The sequence below is a fragment of the Buteo buteo genome, chromosome 4 (genome assembly GCF_964188355.1).
Source record: "Buteo buteo chromosome 4, bButBut1.hap1.1, whole genome shotgun sequence".
Lineage (NCBI taxonomy): Eukaryota > Metazoa > Chordata > Aves > Accipitriformes > Accipitridae > Buteo > Buteo buteo.
Window position 1 is genome coordinate 50,846,591 of NC_134174.1, and position 23,690 is coordinate 50,870,280.

The 23,690-nt window shown below is 40.4% G+C and overlaps 1 protein-coding gene across 2 annotated transcripts in view; it reads left to right on the top strand.

Annotated features, from left to right (window-relative positions):
• The first annotated feature begins 9,927 nt into the window (after positions 1–9,927).
• The window catches only part of PCGF5 (polycomb group ring finger 5), a 75,810-nt gene continuing 62,047 nt past the window's right edge, over positions 9,928–23,690 (top strand). The window contains exon 1 of one of the 2 annotated variants that reach the window (XM_075026051.1): positions 9,928–9,999. The gene's annotated coding sequence lies outside the window, so the exon portion shown is untranslated. Of the gene's footprint in view, positions 10,000–20,739; positions 21,278–23,690 lie in introns of those variants that run through there. The other variant, XM_075026050.1, reaches the window with a different exon arrangement.

Sequence of the window (23,690 nt, forward strand, 5' to 3'; positions counted from 1 at the left end):
GATTACACCAAAGATGACCACTGGTCAGGGTGTGCTCTCCTTTAGACAGCCATCCTATTTCATTATTTATTTCACCAACTACTGTGACTCATTTTTGAGCCTGGTACTTGACAACTGAAAGAATTCATCTCAGATAGAAACTAAAATTTGGTTGTATCATACAGTATTTTAACTTTGAATGAGAGTCCAACTAGTTATGTCTGGGCTTTTGAGACCTGAAGTCCAAAGTGCTGCAGTCACAGCAAAATTAAATTTACTCATCTCCATCCATCAAAGCAAATCTTAAAATATTAGTAAAATTATTTGAAAATATCAACATTCAAAAATATCCATGTCTTTGTTTAAAAAAAATCTGATTTTATTGTGAGTATTTCTGCATATACATAGATACAGTTGATGAAGCTTTACCTGTACTTCAGTTACTAAAACAGGTCTGACCAGCTTATTTTGTGTGGTGGGAACAGAATTTTGAAAATTATTTTATTTAGTTCCAAGAAGTAAATAAAATTGGTCAGGAACCACATTTTTCCTATCTCTGCTTTAATGTATGAGGGCTTTTTTAATAGGTTTCAAAGGTATTTGGTAACTTCCTTTCTATTTTAGGAAAGTACATAGACATAACATAGTGTTTTAAAAGAAGAAAGCCGCCTCTGAAACATGGATTTATACTTAACTGGTGCCCTTTCTTCTTGCCTTTCCAAAATGCCTCCTTGAATTACAGCATCGCGATAGGGATATAAGACTGTAAATGAGGATATCATCCTAGGTAGACAGAACCTACCCCCTCCTCACTGTGCAGTTCACCAGCTGGTTTGTGCATCCATGTTTTTATTTACTCTTCCACCAATATCTACATCTAAGCAATTATGAAGACTCCCTCTGGTTGGTCTACATGATTCTCTATAATCCACTTAATTAGTATGTTTAAATTTAGTGAATTCTATCAGTAACTAAGGATATGTGGGGCTGGACAGAATGTAGCAGAGAAAATATAAGCTAAACACAGAGGGAGGAAGGAGGAAATTGCAGTAATTACAGTCATCCAGCCTGGCGAGCTGTTTAGCATCATCGGCAGATTTCATTCACGTGATCTTTTGGGCAACCAGATGGAAAAAGTGGCATTGATTTTCTTGACTTCTCTCTCCAGAGTTTGTGAATGACATCCCCTAACAGTGTGAAAAAGCCTGCTGCTGCCACTGTACCTGCAGTTAGCTCTCCAATGGGCAGAGGAGCTGCCAGTGCAGCTGAGAACTTAAATTATACAGGCACCTGACATGCATCTTCTTTCTCTCTACTGCTCTTCTTTTCCCAGGCTTTGTTTCCTCACGCTCTGCTGCTCTTTCTCATTTCATCCCTCCAACTATGAATCTGTCTTTATCAAATATGCCATATACTAGTGAAGAAGTAACACCTTAAATTCAAAATTCAAATTAACTCCACAGCAGTGCATATGGATCCTGAATTTGGCAGGAATTTAGATGAGATCTTGAAATTTCCATTACATAAAATTTGGGGGTGTAAAGCTTTTCAGTTTCACCAATTCATCTTGTAGATTCTTCCTGTTTACAGTTTTGGCTGTGTGAAAATAGATTCAATGTTAAGTTTAGATGTCCACCTGCTTCCATTGATTTATCACTAAGGATGTCTGTAAATTTGGTTGCTCAAAGCTCTTTCTCAAAACTTTGAATTTAAATTAAAAACACCAATATCTTTATCATAAGGTTACTGAAAACATAGTTTGGGCTTTTAATCAGCATTATAGGCAATTGTTTGATTAGTAGTAATAGAACTTCTGAGGGCTAGACCTAACTGGAGTTCAGCTGGGTGTTTGAACGAAACAGACAAACTGTGGGACTGTAGGTCTCACCTGCAGGCTTCCCTTCCTCAGCAATGTTTGAATTTACTGACAAGTTCCAGCTATGTTTGACAGATAGAGAGACTTTGAGAACACGAAGCTCCTGGAAGCTTCATGAAAACCAGCAATTGGTCAGAGGAGAACAACCCAGATCAATGCCACCCCAATTAATGGCAGCTAGTCCCTGACACATGCTTAGCTCCAAGGTGGAGAGCTGTAAGGGATGCAGAAGGGCAGCAGGTGATGCTTTGTGTGCTGTGGTTGGGAGGGGAACAGGCATCTGGGAGCACTGGGAAAAGGCAGAGAGTTAGGCTATGGGGCAAAAATAAGCAGGGAACAGGCAGCCACGGTCCTATTGCTCAGAAAACAACTTGTTGGCCTGCAAAGAAAGTAATTCATATTTAAAAACAGCAGGAAGGGGGTATGTGATGAGAGAAGTACTTTTGCATGGCCTCCCTCCCCTAGTCTTTATAGACTAATCATCCAGAGGCAAGAGATGGTTGTCTCAGGCATGCTTCTCTGGCAAAAACCTTCTTTTCCTTAATCTGATGGACAGAGGGTTTCTGCAATTCTGTGGTCTCTCTCTGACTACCTTACAGGCAATTGCCAGTATGTAGTTTTTTGAGGAATGTCAGGGTGTCCCCATGTTTCCCAGCAGCCATACTTATGCTGGCTTTTCATATGCAAAGTTGAAAATTAATTGAAAGGACAGCATATTTAAGGCTTTCTGTGAAGTATTCAATATAGCAGTCCAAGGTGTTGACATGTCTGCCTTGAACAAATAAAAGCTACCTATGATAACTTTCATTGCCTACCATGAAGCTGTAGCCCAGCTGTCAAGACAGAGGCAGCTCTGCCTAAGCAGAGTGAAGTCAGGAGAAATAATAATTGGACGTGCGACTAAAACATTTTCAGTTTGCTATAAACTCATCTGTAAATAGCAGAACTCAAAAATAGAGAGATCATGCACCTCATTAAATAAAATGAGATACAAATAAATAATGCTCAATATATAGTTATGCAGTACCTAGTTTTGAATATGACAAATCAAATTATGAAAGCACTGCATTTTTTCTGCATGGATTTGCAGCTATACATTCTTCATGTTTTAACAAGTGAAAATTTTCACATAGTGGAAGAATTTTTATGCATTTGATAAACCACAATATCCTGGTAACCATTCTGATTAGAAGTATAAAGAGCAGTCTGTCAAATTCTCCTTCCTTATCTCTTGGTTGAAAATCTTTGCTATATTTGCCAAGAAAATATACTAGTACACTACTGCCTGATAAGTAATCTTTCACTGACTCACTTTCAAAAGATATATATATATTGCCTAATAATAATTTAAGCTCTCAATAGTAACTGTTTGGACTGCTCACATATGTTTTTATAATAGTTTTAAAAATCATTCAGAATTAAAAACTGCTGGATCCCTGCTGTCTGGGAGGAATTTTATAAGTAATGTTACTGTGTTCCAAGTGACGGTGCCATCAGGTACATGCAGGGGGATTAAAAAACCCATATGAAATATGTTCATGCTATGGGCCAGAAAAAATGCAGTTTTATACTAGACATTTTAGTATGTGCTAAAAATAGATGATTTTTTTTATACAATATTGTGTGCTGTGTCGGCCTAAGTATTCACTAGGGAACAGGTTGAGCCTTAATAATCAGAAAAGCTTCTTCTCATATAGGAACTTTTCAATCCATCTGTGCTCTATCTTGTGGGAGGAGCTCTTAGCAGCTGCTTCTTTTTAAAGAAATTCAAGGAAGATCTCTGATCTGTGGGATGGATTTGCCACACAAATCTTTCGTTTTTCTTTTTCTCCTTGTGCTGTTGCATCCCATCGTAAAGTAAAGCTCCACTATCCACAGCTCTAGTTATCTACCTGGAGACCTCAACTGCTCCACCCTAAATATATAAACCCCTTACAAGTTGCCTGTTTTCAACAAGGTCCACAGGCTAGACTGAAAATAAATACTGCATAAGCAGAACTTTTTTTTCTCTCTACCTTCTAAGAATCTTTATTCCTACATTCTAGCTGACACACAAATAAAACTTCAAAAGTGTATTTGCCCTTTTAGTATTAACATATTCAGATATCCCAGCAACGACTATGACAAAACATACCAGATGAAACACTTGTGACCTTAAGGACTTTGAATTCTAATTTAGAAATCGGTGTAATACATGAACTTGACTGGTTGTAATTTATCTTACTATTCATGTTGCCAGCAAGACCCACTGCAGGTGTTTTAGTAGAAACTTAGGAATTTAAAAAAGTGATTTCTAGGGATCTTAAAAAAAGTCTAGTCCTAGTTTCTTTCACTTCAACATTGGCTCAAATAAACATTACTAAAAGAGAAGAAAGGCTCAATGCAAGAAATAGTTTTCTTTCTTTTAGGATAATCCAAAAATGTTTACATGGTAGGGTATGCACATGATCTGAATTTAGGTATCTAACTTCACCTCCTCCTCCTGAGCAGCTGCTTCTCTCTATTGACTTGTGGGCTGTTTTGCACATGACAGACTACAGAAAGGAAGTGCAGGAGACCAGTTATGTCCCCATCTGTAAATGAAGAGAAAAAGTGTTCCTGGAGACTTTCCTCTGCCATCCTCCTTTCCTTCATTCATTCCATTTGGCAGCATGAAAGTGATTGTCTAGCGTGGTCTCTGGGCTGCTAAAGGATTGATTCCATTCAGTAATTATGCTCTGAATCTCTTGATAAGGGATTGTCTCCTCACTGACTGGAGGGAGACTTTCTCAGAAACAGCTGCTGTGATTACTGAGCACAGGTATCAGTCTTGTCCTGCCAACTCATTCAAACAGAATGGTAATAGTTTAGTCTATTAAAATCTACTCTCGAAATTCTCTATGAGCAGAACTCCCCAGTGTGAAACAATACAGCTCATTACTAGGAGACAACCTGTCTACACCCTTCTCCACTTTGGAGGGAGATTGCCCATAGTCATTCACAGGTATTTTATCCCACCTACAAAATGACATGTTGTAATAGCCTCTTATATAATGTAATTATACCTTAGTTCATATTGCATAAAATGATGAAATTCAGACTACTATTGGGAAACACCTTTCTCTGACATTAAAATGCTTCACAATAATACTAAGCTACAGAGCATGGCTGAGTTAAAAAAAAAAAAATAGTAGTGAAATGGAAGGAAGTAGAGAAAGTTTCTGGAACAGTGTGACTGGAGATGAGATACAAGTTGCCTCAAAGCACTAGAGCAGGTCCGTGGAGACTCCTGCTGCCCTTGCAGGAGTGCAGAATGACCTGTTGAGGATCTAGCCCTGGTGTTGCTGTAGCTGTGCTTATGATCTATTCCAACCCTGGAGATGTTTGTCTTTAGCAGCAGATGCTGGCTGGTAGCTAGAAGATGTTTGTCATTTATTTACATATTTACAATGCAGCAATAAATTATATTAAACATGCTGTTTACCTACTGATCTCAACAGCTTTGTCCTGAGGAGAAAGTAAACTCTTACATTCTCTTGTGGTAGGCTCTGTACCAACTTTGTAATTAGGCAGCTATTTCAGCTGACAGAAGATAGAGAGATCATCTGGCAACTCCTCCTCCTGCTGGAGCTGAAGCAAGGTGGAGCAGGTGTTTTACACCTCTTCCTTCCCCTCTGCAACTGAGTGAAAACTCTCTCAGTCTAGTCCAAAGGCAAGAGAGCACTTGTTTTCTGCCATGTAATTCATATGTCGGTGTGTTTCAGTATTTATACAATAGAAATAAAACAATGCTTAAGCTGAAAACATCCACTAAACAGCAGAATTCACAATTTAGTCTCGCTGTCGGTATGAGATCCTCTGGAATCAGAGTACCACTGGGCTGTGCTCAGTAAAACTAAAACCCAAGGGTGCCTATAGCTGACCAGGAAACAACTGATAACCTTGCCTGGAGACCCTATTGCATATAACACAGTAACATATACAACAAATGAAACTGAAATGCCTGAAATGCAAAATCATAGTGTAAAATAGTATTTAAAATAGCATTATAGTTCTAAATGGGGAGTTAGGAGTGGTGATGCTCTCTTTCCAAATGGAAGTAGTCAATGGTGTGCCCTAGTACTCTGCTAAACAAAATAGATTAGTAGTCAAATTCTGGATGAAAGGGAGAGAAGAATTCATTGCTCACTCTGGCAAGAAGTCCTAGCTCATAAGAAATCTGCATAATTAATGCTAGATATTTTAAAGCCATGAATTGCAATTCCTATGTAAGCTTTGTAAATGGAAAAATGTACCCCAGCAATATTCCTGAGGAGGTAGGGAGGGCACCTGGTGAGACTTAGGTATATTAAGTCAGAAATTGAGAGCCAGGGATCTGAAAGATAAAAGTATACTGAAAGGTTATGGCTTGTCCTTCAGTGGAAATGACGTGGACTTATTTGACAGGCAGAATCTACTAATGACTTGTAAGTTAACTTAAAACCCTAAACATAGTAACTGCTGAGAACCAAGTTAAACACTTTGATTTTGCTTATTTTTATTTTAAAAAAATATTTCCCAACCACATATTTTACAGCTGAGAACCACATTCATGCCAGTTCTCCAAAGATGCATAATCAGAAGAGGAGATCCAGATGTGACTGTTGCTCTAATCACAATTAACTGACAGCTTATAAAAGCTCTCCTCTTAAGGAAACACCTACATGTTAAAAAGCTTGGGATCAAGAAGAGAGCCCTAGGGAGTAGTTTAAGGCTCCTCACTCTATTAGAAATAAAATCAGCAGAGGAAGTGAAAGAAATATAATTAGAAAACTGAGTCTTGAACCAGACAAACCCTTTTCTCCTATATGTAAAGTCTACTGTGAATCTGTAAAAGCTGTTTACTCTAAAAATTCAGTATCATCTAAGATATAAAACTGGAATCTGTAGTTGAGGTTTTCATAGCCACTTAATGGATTTAGACCTTTATGTCTTACATTGCAACAAATAGAGCAAGTGGTGCCAACTCTTGTGCTTTGATTATTAGTCTTTTGCTATTTGATGTCTCCTAGGAGCCGAGAAAGTGTGAGAAGATAAGCTTTCATCTAAATTTACAATTATATACTATATGTATGTACTTATATTTAAATCTGTGGTCCTCTTGGCTGTGAAGAAAACCTTGAGAGGGGAAACCCACATCCATCATTTAGTTAGAGAACATTTGGTGAGATAACCATCTTAGTACTGAATCGTGTTTTGCATTGGTTTTATTGTATGCCTTTCTTGCTATCTTAGTGAAGAAAGCTAATCTGCTCTGAGCTCTGTCCTGCCATGTCCAGACCATCACTGGTAGCTACATTTTCTACTTGTAACAATACCTTGAATGCCTTTACCTGCTGTTACGGTTTTTCCCGTGACTTCAGTATAGGCATCAGTTTTTCTTCACCAACAGCCCTCTCTCTAGGTGTCACAATTTGGTACTATCTTGCTTCCCAGAAACAGGAGAACTCTCAGAAGTTTTGATGCAGGATAAGTAAAAACACTGAGTGCTCAAGTACCTTCATGTACAGGAAGGACTAGGGAGGAATTTGTTCTCTTTCTGCCCTTTTTTCAGATAAACAAAGCCCCCAGTAAGAACTACTGTCTCTCTCTCTGGAACTGTTCTTTCATGATCCAGAATTTCTCTATTTATTTTCTGCAAATGAAAGCTTATAGTCAGAAGTTTTACTTACTAACCTCCCACAAACCCCCCAAAACTTTTAAGGATAGGACCCAGGTAAACCAATTCAGATATGGCTGAGTTTTCAGTGAGCCTGATGCAATAGCTTGAAGTGTAGACAGCCCAGTTTATTTTCAGTGAAATTTCTTTTAATCTATAAAAATACTCTGTGCGTTGTGTGACCCCCATTGACTATAAACTCAAACGAGTTGAATGCACTGCTCTGATATCACAAATCTGGCTGATTATCACAAGCCCAATTATAACCAACAGCTGACGTGACAGTCAAGATCAACACTAGTCTGACCAGCAAAGCCTCAGAATACCCACTTACTGACAGTGCACACTGATGTCTAAATAAATGTGATGCTGTGACCTGGTCAGATGATGCTAAAGCATCTTAAACTCAGATATCCTGGTAAGTACTCCCAGGAAGGCTTGAAGTGGCTAAAAGGGAAAAAGATGTTAAGTAAGTAGGCACAAGAGAAGTCTTCCCTACATAACATTTTTTTAATGCAGTGCTACTTGGAAAGCATCATGGACAGATTAAAGTGAACCCTTCAAAACCCCTCTCCTACTTTCCATCTAAGAATGAAAGTTGAATTTGTGAAAGGTGCTAACTTGCAGGTGAATGCTCAGCTATAAGTTAGCATCGTCAGTCCTGACTGCTGGCCAACTGCTCTACTGGCTTGCAGGAAAGCGGTTCTAGCAAGGGGCCTTATCCCAAACTTCATGCAAGAGGCAACATGAAACAGGTTACAAGGAATATTGATTCTGTTACCAGTGTGAGGAAGTTCAGTGCTTTATGATTAAATCTCAAGAAAACTTGATTGAGAAGCTTACTCATCTGAAAATGAGTCAGGGAAATTCCTGTGGTGCATACTGAGAGTGCAAATTGGGGATTCCTATTGCAAAGAGCTCTCATGGCATATATTTTGCTATTACATGTATTGCCATTGTTGACTGTGGGATGGGAGTAAAAGGAACGGTGAGGAGTTGCTTAATTAGAATTAATGCATACATGAGTAATGTCATGCAGTCGTGTTACGTTCTCATCAATTCCTTGGTTATAATTATTTCTTCCACTGGAAATTACCAAGGATATGAGTCACAATCAGCACAGCAGAAATAAACTAAGGAGAAAATACCCATTGCTGCAACGACCTTTTGCCCACACAAGCAGTAATAATACGGCATTTGCAGCAGTCGTTCACAGAACAGTAAACCTTCCTCCTCGAAGATGTACGCCCTGCACCTGATACGCTGTGCCCACGTACCACCCAAACTTTGAAGCTCTCCTGTTCCGATGCGCTAAGAGCATGAGAAGAAGGGGTCGGTTTCCTCACTGAGCGGCAACGTTGCGCTTCTGTCCCGAACTGAGCCTCCAGGACGGGGAGGCACCTGCCCGGGAAGGGGCGGGAAAGGGGCAGCGGCGCTCGCCGGCCGCTCCCGTTCCATGGCGGGGACCGCTCCTCGGGCAAGAGCCGGCGGGAGCAGCCCCGTCTCCGCGGGAGGGAAACGCGGCCCCGAGGGGGAGCGCCTCCTCCGCAGACGTTACACCGACAGAAGCGGTGGCACTAACACGGACGTGGGCGCACCGACGAAGCGCGGGGCCGCGAGACAAACCGCCGCTTACATAACGCCTCCGGGGAGCCGAGCGGCGGCCGCCGCGGCGGGCGGCTCCGCCGGTCCCCACTTGGTCAGAGAGGGGCGGACAGCGCTCTTGCGGCCCCTCCGGCCGCTGAGCCGAGCTTCCCGAAACCAGCCCGCCGCCCCGCTCCCACGGCGTCCCCGCCACCGGCCTCCGGCGGCAGGGAAGAGCAGGGAACGGGCAGCCGCTCGCCGGCCGGCCTCGCCGCCTCAACGGGCATGCGCAGCCGCCGTGGCGCATGCGCCTCCCGGGCCGCCGCCGGAGCGCCGAGCGTGCGCAGAGGCGGCGGCCAGGCAGCGTCTGAGGGAGGGCGGGCGGTGGCGGGAGCTGGCGGAGCCCGCGGCTCGTCGGGCAGGGCGGGCGGCGGCGCGCCCCGCCGCGGCGCAGCCCAGCCCAGCCCAGCCGAGGCTCTAGCGGCGGCCGAGTGGCGCCGGGGGCCGCCGCGCTACCGGGCCGGCAGCGCCCGCGCCGGCAGCGCCCGAGCCAGGCTGTGCCCCAGTTTGTGTCCAATCAGAGAGTGAAGTGCGTGCACCGAGCGGGGCGGCAATGCGTAAACAAGCCCCGGGAAACTCCTCCGCCCCCCGCTCTCCCCTCCGCGCCTCTCCCGCCCGCTCCCCGCGCCGCCCCGCAGCCTCCCCCGCCGCCCGCCAACAACTCCGGCGAGGCGCGCGCTCCCGCCACCCAACCGCCTCAACCGCCCTCCCCTCCTCCCCCCCCCCCCCCCCGCCCGCCCGCCTAGCCGGCGCCGCCCGCGCTGCCACACGCACCCCACTCCCGCACACGCCCGCGGGTGCCCGCGGCCTCTCGAGGGGGAAGGTAAGGGGCCCGCCGAGCCGGGCGGGGGCCGCCGGGCGGGCGGCGGAGTGTGGATGCGTGCGGGGGGGTGGGGGGATCATGTGTCATAACAAGTTGTTGAACGTGACATTGCTCTTGAGCTGCGCTGCGGCGGCGGCGGCGGGGAGCGGGGCGGCGAGGGGCAGGGGCCGCCGAGTAACTTTCTCCTCCAATTCGCCGCGGAGGAGGGAGCCGGCTGCGGCGCGGGCAGGGCGGCGGTGCTGCTGGCTGCCGGCGGGGTCCGCGGAACGCGCTCGGGAGAGGCTGATGCCGCTCGCGATGCTGGCGGCTTCCTGAGGGGGACGGCGCGCAGCGCGGCTGGGTGACGAGCGCTTCGCGTCTGGCTGCTGCTGGAGCCGATTCCACCCCTGCGAGGATCTTTCTAGCAAGGCGCCTGGGCGGCTCGTTAGCGAGGAGCGGGTTCTGGTCCAAAGCGTCTGTTCCTGCGGGTGATTATCCCTGGCTAATGCTCTGTGGCAGTTTGGCTCGCTTCCGTCGTGATTAGCTTGGCTTATTATATAAGATGTCACCGGAGGAGGAGAGGCACAAGTCCTCTGGGTGGCGGGGGGGGGGCGGACGGACGGACGCGACACCGGTCCGCCTTGCCCTCCCCGCACCAGGTGCCGGAGCGGAGGGAGCAGCCCTGGCCCGGAGCCGGCGGCCCGGGCAGGGCGGGGAGCTCACCTCGCAGCCCGCCGGTGAAATTACGGCTGCAGCTCGTTTTACACGTGGGTTGGGTGTGTTTCCCAAACGTTGCCTTTGAGCAGAAACAGAACCTGTTTTGGTTCCTCTCCGCATGTTTGAATTCTTCTTTTCTCTCTCTCTTAAAAAAAAAAATAAAATAAACCTTTGAGCATAACAAAGTTTAAGAACTTGATTTTTACTTCCTTTATGTGCATGTCTAGTTAACCGTGATCTGGAGATGATTGAATGAATCATCAGTTCCATGGAATAAATGCAAGTGAATCATCTCTCATACACACACACGCAACTGTGAGGAAGCATAGTTGTTACTGTAGATAGTGAAAGGTTAGTGTCAGTTTCTGATACGCAATGGGATGTGAGAAGTATAGACAGTGCTCAGAAACCCACCAGGTTTCCCGGGGCTAGTTTGTGAACTGTGAAAGTTTTGAAACATTCAATTGCAGCTTTTCTGGCTCAGCGGTTGAATGGTAACCTCTTTCTGTATCTACTTGCTACCCTTTATTTTAGCCAAATTCTCAAAAGGGGGATGTTAATGGTAAGATTTAAGTAAATGTGTTATTCAAAGTATATTTATTTAAAATAAAATTTAAACAAAAACCTGCTAAATGGTATCATACTATGTCCATACCCTGAAGCCAGAGACAGATCCCAGATGCTTTTAATCTGGGATTTGGTTTGTTTAGTTTCGTTAAGCAAAAACAGTTAGTCTATTTTAGAGTGAAAATATATAAATACATATTTGGAAAACAAATTAAGCCAGTTTATTTAATAAACACATTAGGGCTGTACCTAGGTAGACTTCTGTTCCTGATCCTCTTGCCTGTTGCTGTTTTAAATGGGACCGAGGCTGGATCCTACCTATAGTTTTTCTTTCAACTCCCAACTTGGTTCCAAAGTGGAATTTCCATCCTCTGCGTTTTCTTGACATGTCTGTCTCTCCCTATACAGATGCAGAACTATGAATTTTTACAATATTAATTTGTCTTTTTTTCTCAGCATACCTGCCACTGTCGAGAAATGAAGTCACTGTTTACAACAGGGAGGTAGTGCTTGATATATACAAGTACTTGGTTTTACAGTATAAAAGTATGTGAAGATCTTTGTATGTCTTACTGGTAAACCATTCTGTCTCCTTTGGCATCAGGTATCCTTTAGCTTGCTGCCTGTGTTTTGTACATCTAGTCATTCTCCAAACAGGAATGGAGGAATAAATTGATCATGGAAAGGATTGGTTTGGGGAGAAAGGGCATGTTACCACTTTTTTTTGTCTTGAACTGAGTGCACTGGCACTTCAAAAACAATTTTATAGCATTAATTACAGGATTGGAGCAGATAAGTGTGGGAAAACTGTATTATTTCAGAGTTCATTGTGCAGCTTTTAACACTACTATCAGAAGATTCTGAAGTTATCCAAGATAAGACCGCACAGAACTGTGAACACACTGTAATAGAGCTTCTCTTAAGTTAGGTATATTGGGTGCTCAAGTTAAACAGGAAAAAATACTATTTTATTTGTGCATTTAAATCAACAGTCAAATAGCATTCATCCTTTTTTATTTAACTTCCTTGCAAAGAATATAGAAACATGCAGTGCATATGGCATTCTGTGCGCCCAGACCTCAGCTGAAAGCAGTAAAGCAAATAATACTGCAAGTGGACTCACCACTCTGCTCCAGCTATTTTCCCCAGCTCCATATGTGCTTTAGGCTTCAAAGTAGAAGTGAAAAATTGTAGGTTTCACTTTTAAGCCTTCAGAATGTGCAAAATAAAGTGAGATAAAATGCATTGGTTTAAGGTTGTTTCCATGCAGCTCCATTTTTAGGAACGATAAGCAGATTACTGTAGGACACACAGCAGAACTTTGAGAACAGCGGAGGGCAATGCAGATAAAAGTGGAGTGTCTGAACTTTGTATCTTTTTTTTTTGCTATGTTGGGATACATAGGCTTTGTCCTTAGCATGATAGATTTGTGAACATATATCAAATCTTACACTGCCTTTTATCAAAAAGAAAAAAAGAGATGAAGTTATGATGTTTATTTGAAATGAATAGTACTTTGCTCAAAAAACTAGTTCAAGTTATCACCTGCTTTGCAGATTCTGTGCTCTGAAAGACTTGTGCCAACAGCACCTTCACATGTGGTTCCACCTATCTCAACTGGAAATGAATGGTTAACATCCCAAAGAGGCGGGGGGGGGGGGGGGGGGGGAATCTTTCCTTTTCAGTTTTTGCTTTAAAGACCCTTTCTAGACAGATGTAGCAGTCCCATGCAAAGTTTTGAACTACTCCTGTAGAAAGACATACTGCTGGTGTTGAAAAAGAGAATCCTTTTTTCAACTATTGAAAACTTTGCACCAAGTGCACATTGGCCTGGGGGTCATTTGCTCCCCAAATCCTCAGTTAAAAACATTTGTTGCAGTTGTCTGGGAAGCAGTTTACTTGTTTACTTTCTATTACTAGTCTCAATATTTAAAATATTAAGAAAATAGTCAAAGTTGATACTATACCAAGATGTATCTCTTTGTGTATTAGAGTTGCAGCTAATCTGTTCTTGAATGTTGATGGAGAGTGCCTTAGCTATTTCCTACAATGAAGCTTATTTCCCCCATTATTGTGGTTTCCTCTTTACGTTTTCCCAGGAAATGTAGTGCCATGAAAAGTAACAGCTTGACAGACCTTGAGACTGAAGCCCATAATGAGCAGAGCAGGTGTAGCACTGGCAGCAAGCTCCACCATGCTATGACAAGACTGTGTATGTCTAGCTGCATGTGGGAAATACCGGTGTTACTGTCTCTATCTCAATTATTGCTTATAAAATAAAAATTGTCCACTGCCAAGTGTAAGATACTTCTGGAATGAAAGATAGTGTTATTTGAGCACTATGGTCTCAACAGCTGTCACTATTAGTTCTTACATGTGAAACAAATAATTTTGACTACTTACCTAAAGCTGAAACCATTTATCCCATTATTAGTAGTTGAATTCATGCATGTCTCGGCAGTTTTCCTAACATCTGGCCAAACTGTTCATTTGCTGCTGTGCATTGGTCATTTCTTTCCTGTTATGGAATAATTTTCTTCCTTTGTTTATCATGGTTTTATATGTATTTTGAGGTTTGGCTGAAATTAAAAAAATAGCCTGCTAATTTGCCATAATAATCCTATTTTCATAAAAGACCTAACTAGGAAAAGATGAGAAGACTTACTTTCTCAGAAGAGGTTAAAGATGAGACTAAAAGTTATTGGGAGGATGTTCCTTAAGATACTGTTGTATTACTGACTGATGCATCGCAAAGAGAGAGGCACCAGGCTTCAAGTAGTTGTAGTCTGTTAGGGTTCAAGAACTGCTTTCCCACGTTGAACCTTCACTGGCAGTTGAGTTTGCACTAGCTGTTTTTAAAAGTGTGTACCACATGGGCATTGAGCAATGACTGCTGAAGAACCGGGTATCCACACTGCAGATGGGGTGCCTTTGATGACCCCTTGTGCACCGCTTCAGTATTGGTTCTTCCACAAGGAAGAAAACCACTTTGTAGTCATACCATTTCTACTCAAAGCAAATTCTTATCAAAAAGATCCCTTCCTACACACTAAATCACTAATGGAGATGTACCAAGAAATAGTGTTGGGACCTAAGTGGTGAAGCTGTGGTTTTTTCCTGATTCATGGGTATGAGTCATTCTATGCATATTATTGATGGCAGTGTTACAAATTTATTTTCTGACAAAGATACATTGTTTCTGGCAACTTTCTGGCAGTTATCTGCTGCCTCAGAAAAATCTATGGCTCTCTGCTTATGGATAGCAGGCAGCTGAATCAGTGAGTACAATCTGATACCAGCAGGGAGGGTTGTAGTTTGTAATTGCTGTAAAATTGCTTGCATCCAGTTTATTATTCCCATCTTCCAAACTCCAGCCCGCACACTTGTTTAGTTTACCTGTTACAGCTTAGTTTTTGTATTATGAGCTCTTGGGGAACACTTTGTCATTCATTCTATATTCGTAAAATTTGCAGCACTTCAGTATCCCGGCTGATTTGGCTTCCGGTCTCTATGGAAATAAGTAATAACTGATAGCTTTTATTTTAGATGTTTTTCCCTGAATCTTTACTGTGTTTCTATCCCAGTGCAAAGAAAAACTGAAACAATTCTTCTGCAGTTTTAATAGAACATATGTCCAAAGACCAATACTATAAGTAAAATATGACTCCAAATAGACAACAGTACAAATGAAAGAGAATAACAAATCACATTTTTGTGACTCATGTGAAGCTCCATTGAGGGAGACCATGAATACCACCAAGAACAAAATTAAGCCCTAAGAAAAATAAGAATTCACTTTTGTTTTAACATAGTTCAGCAGGAAAAATCTCACAGGAATTCTCAAATGTGATGAACTTCTGTAAGGGACAGATTGGTTGTAATTTTCATAGTATCTTCTGGTCCTTCTTATAAAATAAATAAATAAAAATTTGTGATTTTCTTGTGTAGCTGAAACACCTTGGGGTACCCTGAGTAGAGGTTTGTTCAGCTGTGGACTTGGAATCACACAGTTCTTTTTGTACCTGAGCTATCGTGGTTCCTGTTGCAGAGATCTGGAGTTAGAGACCACTTGCGCTGATTATAGACAGATGAAATTGCTGCAATTGACTTCTTCCATGAGGAACCAAATGCTGTGGTTATAACTTGATGACAGAGAGGCATTTTATCTTCCCCTTGTAATTACAAGGGTGATTTCACATTGGCATTGTATCAGAGTATAGGAAATATATAGATTTTCAATGTAGTGTTACCTGGTACATTTATATTAATTTCTCTTTGCAGTGGTCTTCAAAAGTATTAATGTTCATGGTTTACTTTTTCAGGACTAATATAATTGTTCTGTAGCAGTTTCAGTCAGTACTAATGAATTCCATTTTACCAAACAAAACAAGAAAATACCCAACTTAGTTTGCGACAACTGTGAACTAGTAGCTGTATGATCATATAGATGATTTTATGACTTCTTATGAGACAGTAATGTATATTACCCAGTGGCGATAGCTGACAAACTAATTTGCAGAAGTAGAATATCTGAGATGTCTCTTTAGAACTATAAAATGGAATATTTTAATATGCATTAACATTTACATTTTTTAAAAGAGTTTCTACCATTATATAAGAAATCGAAGTATTATATACTCATACAGATAGTGTGGATGTATGAGAACACACTTGGATGAATTCTTATGTTTTCATCTGCCTATAGACATTTCATTTTTGTTTTCAGCCATTTTAAAATGGGGATAATTTATGTAAATAACAGCTTTTTAAAAAAAACCCTAATATAAGACAAGAACATTGGCTGTAACGTGTATTCTGCCCTAGTTGTTTTGTAGCTTTCACTGAGCATCCTAACCTATGAAAATGTTCCTGTCAGGGAACAGTCTCAATTTCCAGTCTTGGCATTCTCCTAATCACTGCATTTTTCATAGTCTGTGAATTGGTGATGCAGAAAGGAAGTACCTGCAGATTGAAATTACTTGTATGGTCATAATTCCTATTTTAGCTTTGTCAGTACAGTGATAGCACTTACTGGCCTTGATCAATAGCAGGGCTTGATTCATAAAAGCAGGTCTCCAAGACTTAACACTGAGTCTCCTTAGCAGTTGCTGATGTAATAATACAATGTAAAACTGATGACATGACCTATAACAAGATATTAATTTCCTGAATCTGAAGCTCAACGTAGAAGAAAAAAAAAAGCAACTGGAGTTCCTTTCAACAGCAGGAGACTTTGCATTGTGCTTCCTAGTTCTGGTTCTTCTTTTTAACAATACTGGTAAAATATTATTACCTTATTAATTTAATTTGGATTGGAAAGTCTGTTTATTAGATTATTCCAGTATGTGTTCAAAGTTCCTGAAAGAAAAGTTATCACTTTTATTTGGGACGTAAAATGTGCCAGGATTATCTGTTTACATAAGTTTCCTAGATAGATTTTTTCAGATGACTTTTTGCCTTGTGTTACATCTATTAACATCTTTGTGTACTAGCAAAGCACATTAAAGTAATAGAATTCAAAACCTAAATATTCTGAAGATAGATTTCAGTGCCAGGTACTACTGATCAGATCTGACAGACAGGTAAATTCTCTCCACCACAAAAAAGTAGTTGATCTTGAGATAAAAGTCTTGAGTAATTCTTAGAGAAGCATCACCACTAATTAAAGCAAGCACAATTATATTTCTTTCCTCCCTCAAGAAGAAGAATGGAATATGTAAGAAACCAGGCTCTTGATTAATTTCATAATGAAAACACAGTTCTTATTTCAGATGGAAGATCAGCTCTTAAATAGCCAATGTGTGGATTGAATGAAGTTAAAGATGTTTCTTTCTTTCATGGTTTTATAAAATTGTTATTTACTTTTTTGAAGAATCATCAGTACTAGCTGCAGAGACAAAAGATCCTTTATATGATATAAATGATATTTTGACTAAGTACTCTTGGTTGATTCTGGCTGTAGAATTTCCCTGCATACAAAGTGATTTTGAAGAGCTGCCTAATCAAACCAATATTTTTCAGCTTTCCATCTTAACTCTTTTGATATATCATAGATAAAGTAAATGTTCATGTTTTCATCTCAAATACATATTTACCAAAATTTGCAAGTGCTTTGTGCGGACAGTGATCACAGAATGCAAATGGATTTATTTGAAATAATGTACTCAGTGACAGTTGGTGGCTCACACAGGCAAGTGTTTCAAATCTACTATTGAAGTGTAACCTTTGTGTATTCATTGCTGAAAATTTAGAATGTAAATTTACATGGGATTAGTCTACAATTCAAAATTTCCATTAATTGCAGAGGAGCTTTTCCAGTGAATTCAGTGTGAAGCTGGATGAAACCAGTGGTCACAAACTTTTAACAGAGGAGTTTGTCTATAACATCTGGCTTCTCAAGGTGTAATAGCTGTTATTATGTCAACTAATACAATAGGGAGAACCACACAAGCTATTGGGCATACAAGCCCTTCTTCAGGTCTCAAACAATAGCAGCAAACTTTGAACCAAGAGTATGGTCTCAGAAGACATCTATAGGCACTACTATTGAATAAGGGAAGTGCTGCTACTATCTCTTATGCTGTCTGAGCCCTGGCAAGTCATTGAACCCCCAAATTAAGTTTAGCTAACCCAGCAAGAAACTAATAAAAACAAGTTTTCTGGTGGGCTAGTGTGTTAAATGGATTTACAGATGGATCAACAAGCTCCAGAGTGGTGCTTCCCCTTTTTGGTACAACTGGTTCATTAGATCAGCTCTGCTGTTCAGTTAACTGTAGATTTGGGGCAAGCTGCGAATAGTTGCTTTGAGCTTATTGTAATTATGGCAATCAAATAGCTAATTTGAGGAAAAGTGTGGTTATTACCTGTAAAACAAAGGGGATATTAGTATAGGGAGAAATTGTGAGGTAGTGCCCCATCATGGGCAGAAAGAAAATGGGGCATTACACCAGAACACTGAAGGCTTTGACTGGAGTGTCATCATGCAGTAGAGCCCCTATCTCCAGTAAGTCTATCATTTTTGATATCTAGAAAATCTATGAATCCTCATTTCCAGGTTTGGCTTGGTGATAAGGACTGAGAAGCAAGAGGTGGAGTTTTCTGATGAAAAAAGTTCTCATGGAATCCATTCTGGCACCTAGAGGTCTTGCTAATGTGTGTTTAATTACATTGACAGAAGAACAGCATGAATAGAACAGGGCATGGGTGTGGTTAGGTGTAAAAATTAGATTGTTCTAATTTAGCTATTTTAAGGCTAAAGGGCTAAAATGTTAGGAGCATTCTTATTTTAGGCTGTTGGCATGGCCATAATTTATCCATTGTAGTGCTTTTCAATTCTGTTCTTAAAAGGTTTTCTCCCCAGCACCCCCTTATTCACTGCACAGTTGTAAAGGGTTTGGGGATTCATCAGTATTTGTCTGCAGTAGAGTGCAGAATGGGTGTAGAGGAATGCAGGAAGACAAAAAATGGTCTCAACTTAGGGAAGTTGAATGCCACCTTGGAGGACTAGTTTCTGCCCATCTTGAATGTTAAATGACTACATTATGCTGGGTAGGTAATATAGGTCAGAGGTTCACAGATGGCTATTCATTTTTTAGCATTTGTGAGACACATGTAACCAAATTTGCTAGTGTTCTGACATCACCAGTACAGCTAAAATCATGTGAAACTGAACTGTCTACTGTTAAGAGTCCTGAGTGACCTGAAAAATTGAACCTTAAAACTTACATCAGGCATATGAAACTAAAGAGTACTTGGGACAGTTTGGACCTAGACTTCTATGTCTCTTGTTTCTGTATCTGTAAATTATGGCTAGCGGTGTTGTCTTGTTGAATAGGTTATGGAGAAGATTCTTTTTTGACTATTTGGGGAGCATTGAAATACTAGAGGAATGAGTGGGTATGCTTCTGTGTGATATTGAACACCTGGGAGTAAAATAAAAAAAAGATCATAACTGCCTTTTATACTAGGTTGTTTGGTAGGAAATATACATTCATACTATTAAAACTGGTGTTACAGTTCACATATGCAAAGGCATAGATTTTTTTCTTCAACTCTTTTGGAGTCTGTAATTTTTACTGAAGTTATACTAATCTCAGAAGGCCCCATCTAGATATGGAGTTCTGTTGAGTTTCATTTCATGGATATGATCCAATAAGAGGTTGGTTTTGCCTAAAGGTTGTGTATTTAGACAAAGGAATGTAATAGACAAATTGGGTTCAGGGAGAGGCACTAGTCATACAGGTATATTTTTTCTATAATGTACTTGGGTGTGCTGCTTGGAGGTGCAAAAGTGCTATTTTATTCCTTAAACTAAATATGCATTGGGGCACATCTATGTGATTTTAAGCAGGTGTAAGCTCCTGCTGCCTGACCTTGAAGAAACTGAGAAGATATCTGCCTATGGTTACTGTAATATCAAGACAGAGTATATTAGCTGTGGCTCAGTGCCATGGTAACACCAGAATATGGTTCCTAGTCAGTTTACAACACAGACATACCTCACTGCTTTTCTTGTCATTAAAACAAACAAGATTCATTAAAACAAAATTATTAAAACAAAAACCTGTTTTTTAGGAAGCTGTGACAGTGATCTTATGGATGAGTTCTGAATATGGTATTTGCAGTAAGAGACAGGCATAGTTTAGGAAAGAACTAGTGTTAACTGTAGAATAATAGAGAGCAGCCCACAATACTTAAACCTGGACAATGCAGAACCTTCTCTTCTTTTATACCTCAGTGAGCAGGATCTTATTAATCCTGCTTGTTGGAGTGGGTGGGATTTACCTTGTTCACAGCAGTAAACCTACACATTCCTTGAAAGTGGTGATTGACAATTAAACGTTAATTCCTGTGCTCTCCTACCAGTAAGCATAAACATTGCTGAGCATGCTGTTTTGATAGATATCTCAGGAGTTTGTGCTGCAGGAGCTCTTTGTAGGTCAAACTAGATCGGACAACGTAGTGTGGTATTGCTCTAAAAGTGAGTGGTAAAATGTTGGCATTAATGATTGTGACTATTCAGTCAGATATCTGACAGGGTTGTTACATGAAGTGTTACATTGTGTCCCATTTGTTAATTTAGCTGCTAAACTATAGTACCTTTTCTTTTTAATCACTCATTTCTATGTATCTTGTGGGCTGCACAGGTTTTAAATAGTGGCTAAAAAACCCAACACTCCATCATTGCTCATTTTATCATGTTATCAGGAGCAACACTCACTTGGAAGTCACCAGCTCTGCATGAATCAGTCCCTGGACCTATACCAAATACAGGAAAGCAGTGATTCCATATAAGCTATATAGCTAATCAGGGCAGGGAGTTCCAACTGCTGACTGTGCAGTTGCTGCTCTTGTCCCACCATGTACCAAAATTAAACAGTGTAGTATACCCAGAAACAGAGCATAGAGCAGGAGCTCCAGAACTTTTTGAGTGCTACTAACATAGAAAGAAAACTCTACAATAGAATAGTTGCTTTAGCAGCTTGTACTTTTGGGGGGACCATGCACAGATGCAGGAGGAGATGTTTAGGCTGTATTCCTTCCCTAGAGGAAAGGCAGTAGATCAGGTCTTTGCAGGATACCAGTTTGAAGTACCTTCATAGTTAGAAAGTCCCCGCAGGAGTGAATTGCATTGCAGTTATCTGCACAAGAGTCTACTGGGCTTAATGACTGAGAGTAATTTTCAAAGTTGTTTTCCTGTGAGCAAGTAGGTGCTAAATATTTTCAGTTTGGGGGGCTGGAGCTGCTGTCTATGTAAAAATATGGGGTTTAGGTCTTATGCTTGTGCTTTTCTCTGCAACACTTCTGTTTCTGAGTTAGCAAGGTTTTATATTCAGGGTTTTGTTTTTTCATTGTTTCTTTTTTTTTTTTCCCTTGTGTGTTCCTGCTTATCTCACAAGCACAAGGAACTGATCAAAACTCCAGGTAGAAGATAAATTTCAGAATAAGAAGAAACTTGCATACACTGGAAAAATTACAGAAGGATTGTGGAGAAGAATCTAGAGTACAAGTTCTGGTATGAAATTCTAAATATTTTCCTTGGAATTCAGGTCACTGTCTGCTCTGGAAGACAAACCTCACTTAGTATAGAGTATAGCATGTAAAATAGTTCTACTGAGCCTATGCTGGCCAGGCAAAGATTACTTCTTACCAGAAAAACTATGCTTAAATGGGTTCAGACGAGCATAGTTCCTACTCTGTTGTACATGGTATCTGCTAAGGTATTTTTCATGCTTCATCCAAATGCTGAAGTGTCTTACGTGTAAGAAAACTTGTTTGTATGAAAACTAGCCACAAAGTCAGGACAACTTTGTAGTACTAGATTTTTTTGCCACTGTTAAAAAAGTTTTGAGTATGATTTTTTTCGTCCTTAAAATATCAGAAGGAAAACCATATGTAAATACTCTTGAGATGCATTCTTACATCTCCACAATATGAAGTTAAAAGGAAATTCATTTTTTTAATACTGAAGATATTGAAATCTTCCCTGCATTTAAATAACACTGTATCAGTATTCACTTAGAAAATACCTTGGTCTGTTTCTGATTCCATATTTTCACTGAAGGCACAGGCAAGCATTCCTGCTAATTTAAGGGGCCACAATTTGAATCCTTTATACTTATTGTGGAAATTCTGAATTTAGACCTGTGAATTTGCATGAAGCAAGAAAAAAATGGTCTTTCCCTTGAAATCAGATTATGTTTAAAACTCAAGAAAGCCTATTTAAATGTAGAAAACCTTAATTGCTCTTTTTTCACTCCTGTAGCATTAAATTTGCATTTTTTTGACTAGTAATTATTTCTAGAATTTGGCTATGTAAAAGCTCATCAGGCTAAAACCGGGTATACTTGCATTACAAGTTGACTGGCTGGAATCGGTCACCTAATCCTAGAGAAATGGCTTGATTATTTTAGTCTTATGTAGATGGACTTACTGGTACAATTTCAAAAGCTTTCTCTTTGTAAGTGCAAGACAGAAGACTGGAAGCTCGCCATGTATGTTTTCTAGGCCCATATCCTAGGTGCTGTTATGTAAAAACACGCATTTAGTGCCCATTGAACTGAAATTCAAGTTATGATCTCACTGTTGCTAAGTACCAACTTCAGCTGATATAAAATGCTGCAGCTAGAAGTTTGTTAGTTCTATGGTCAGGGTAACCAGAACAAAGGACAGGGAGCAGAGAGAGGAGAAACTCATTACAGAAGCAGTATAACTAGATGACACAAAACCTTGAATAAGGACCAGTGCATCAGCAGAAGTGAAATGGAGATATAATCTGGCAATATTCTTAAGGTAATATAATTGTGATTTCCCTACAATAGACATTTGATTCAAATGTTAGACTGGAGTACAGCTTAACTGTGAATCAAAAAAGCATCACAAAGTAGATGGAAGCCAAAGAATGCATATAGGGGGGCTAGGCATTTATATCATACCAACTCTCTCCTCACTTGAAACTGCAGAAATAAGTATGTGCTGTTTAGGTGTTCATGAGGGAAACAGCAGAAAAAAACCCATGAGCATAATTCTAAAATTGATATATTCCATATAAATGTAATTAAGCTCCCTGGCATTAGATGAGTTCAAATAGAAGTCTCATACATTTCCATGGGCATATTCCAGATCTCTCAAAGATCTGAGATAATAAAATAGAAGAATAGGATAAATAGCAAAAGAGAAATCACTATGTAGAAACTATTTGTAGGTTCTATTTACAGAGTGCCTTATTCTTCCCTCACAAAGCACAGGCTTCTAAAAGAGTTTTGAAGGGTCATGGTATAATCAGCTGCCAGTGTCAAGGGGAGACAAAAGAATGAAGGTAGTCTTGGATGAATGGACAAGGGGAATATCAAGCAGTTGTCAAATTACATTGCTTCTGCGGTTGTTAATGCTGTGATCACTACTGAAATACTGAGCTTGGTTCTGGCAATTGCACTTCAAGGAGGATGCAGAAAAATTGAAAAGGGTATATAGAAGACCTAAAAGAATGATACAGGACTTGGGACACATGCTTTATCATGAAAGACTGGAGGCACAGCTTAGTAAAAATAAAGCTAAGGTGGCACTTCCAGCCAGTAATCAAGCCATCCCTTAATATTATCTTTGGTAAACTAAATGGAAACATTTGAGATAAAGTAACTGATATTCAAAAACAGATTGTTCAGTCTTGCAGATTAAAAGAAAATCAAATTACTGTAGCTTAGCAAATGAGGTAATAAAACCCAGACTAATTCAGATTACAATTAAGGATTTTTTAATTTTTTAAATTTTTTTTTTTACTGATTGTAACTCCTAATGATTGTGGTAGGTTCCCTGTCGCTGGTAGTCTTGAAAATTAAGAAGGATGATTTAGTCAAAGTAATCTATTGAACTTCAGGTGGGAATTAATACAAGTGAGTCCTATGGTCTGTGGGGTTTTTTTAATGCAG